Source organism: Petaurus breviceps, unplaced genomic scaffold (assembly GCF_028583685.1).
Source record: "Petaurus breviceps papuanus isolate PSGF00001 unplaced genomic scaffold, PetGlider_PUasm1.0 90977, whole genome shotgun sequence".
NCBI classification, from domain to species: Eukaryota; Metazoa; Chordata; class Mammalia; order Diprotodontia; family Petauridae; genus Petaurus; species Petaurus breviceps.
In genome coordinates, this window is record NW_027187391.1 from 60,671,880 (window position 1) to 60,674,061 (window position 2,182).

Genomic DNA, 2,182 nt, shown 5'->3' on the forward strand with positions numbered 1-2,182 from the left:
TTATATTACTTAGGTCTCTAGAGAGTGGGTTCAGCCCTAGTATAGTTTTACCATTAGTCAATTGGCTATCTGGATTACCCACTGCGACTAGCTACCCTTCATCCTCTGAGTTCTGGCTTTTACTCTGGGAGGGAACCTCATTGCTGCACCCTGTGAGATCAGCAATATTTTCAGCAACTATATCAGCATCATATGCCAGACAGAAGGCCCAGCAATGCCCTCATAAACTACCTTGGGTGGTGACAACTTGGTGCTGATCCTGAGCAATCCTCAAATGCCTCTAGAGGGCACAGCATCTGGCACATCTGATGAGCTAAGATGAATCACTGAGCTCCTGGAGAAGGATGGACTCACCTCTCAGGATATCATGGGGGTAGTTGATCACCTTTGATCATGGCAGCCCCTTCAACCAGGATTTCTTGGATGACTCAAAGCTGGCCAATCCCTATTACCCAGAAAACTATTATAGGGTAGGGGGTCCTTCTCTCAGGCAGCTCAGTTGTGTCCATTTCAGGGACTGAAACCCCTCAAAAGCCCACTCAGACTCTGGTGGGAGTGACATGGATTTAAATTCCATAGACAACAAATTCTTTTCTTTTTTTCCAGTGACAACCTCTCTGACTATAGGAAAGGGGACCTGAAATATGGAAAAGAAAGCAAGGACAGCCCCCAAAACTGGGCAAGATGGCCTGAGAACATCTAGAGGGCAAGAAGAACACATGTACTTCAAGAGGTACTAACCTATGAGATTTTACATAGGACATCTTCATCCATTCAGAGCTCAACAAGGGCCTCATGAAATGGGAGAAGCAGCATGAGGATATCCACAAGCTACTTTGATCTGATGCTGTAGGGTATCACCTATGAGAAACTCTGCAAGGTCATGAGGTACTACTTCAAATAAAAGATCTTAGGGCAGGTCAATGACCAGAGACTAGTCTATAAATTTGGCAAGAACTCAAGCAGTTGGAAGGAGGGGGAGGTCATTTTAAGCTGGAACTGAGCAAGAGATCCATCTAGGAATTAGGATGAGCAATGATCTTGTCCCTGCACCAGAGATTTATTCAGATATTCCTGGACTCCAACCTTCCAATCCCCTTCAGGGGGCATTGTTCATGATGAGAGCCAGTGGGTGTACCCAAATGGAGTGAAACTAAACTTTGGTCTGCCATAGGTTTGCTGTTAATAGTTGCCATGGTATATGGAGACCTTGGGCCCCTCTTTCCTCTTTTTCCTCTTAGAATTATAAACTCTCTGAATGGACTGAAGCTATGATGCTGACTAAAAATAAGATGTCTCTTTGAGTTGAGTTCCTGGGTTTTAAATGGAAGGAAAAGACCCTCTTTTTTTTTTTAAGCAATCGGGGTTAAGTAACTTGCTCAAGGTTACACGGCCAGTTATTTCTGGGTGTGGTGCTGAGTGTCTGAGCCCGGGATTCGATCTCCAGGTCGTCCCAACACTAGAGCCGGTACTCTTACTCACTGAGCCACCTGGCCGTCCCTAAGCAATTGGGGTTAAGTAACTTGCTCAAGGTTACACTGCCAGGTGTTTCTGGGTGGGTGCTAAGTGTCTGAGCCCGGGATTTGATCTCCAGGTCTTCTCAACATTGGAGCCGGTGCTCTTACTTGCTGTGCTACCTGGCCGCCCCAAAGACCCTCTTTTCTAAGAGTTCTAGATTGGCACTATTTAGGGGTAATAAATAACCTCTGAAGAAGGCCATGGAGAGATTTACCAGCACCTTACTTCCAGGCCTGCTTTTTTCCTATACTTGGACTTTGGGTTGTAGGTCATGGCACTAACTTATATGTTATAAATATGTAATATGCACATAGAAAGAAATATTTTTTTTTCAGTGATACTCTTTCCCACATGAGGATGTAGATCAAAGACAATTATTTTGAGTCCATTGACTACAGAGACTTCAGCTATTGTTATTCATGGCCCTCCCTTGAACCCAGGTGGATTCAGTTCTTCCTTTACCCGTAAGGACTAGAGTGGTGAAACTAGTCCCAGTATTCTGGGTCACTCCTTTTGTCCCAGAGTGGATCAAAAAGAGTTGTAATAAAGCATCTTCTGGGTTTTTGTTTAAAAGATGAAATATATTAATTCTACCAAGTTCATGTCCAAATGTGACATCACTGCCAAGAAATCTCCATTTCAGTTGCCACTGGACTGGATACTG

General features: G+C 44.2%; 1 pseudogene; it reads left to right on the top strand.

Moving 5' to 3' along the window:
- Nucleotides 1–274: 274 nt before the first annotated feature.
- Nucleotides 275–1,003, top strand: LOC138152869 (ETS-related transcription factor Elf-3 pseudogene; annotated as a pseudogene).
- The last annotated feature ends 1,179 nt before the right edge of the window (nt 1,004–2,182 follow it).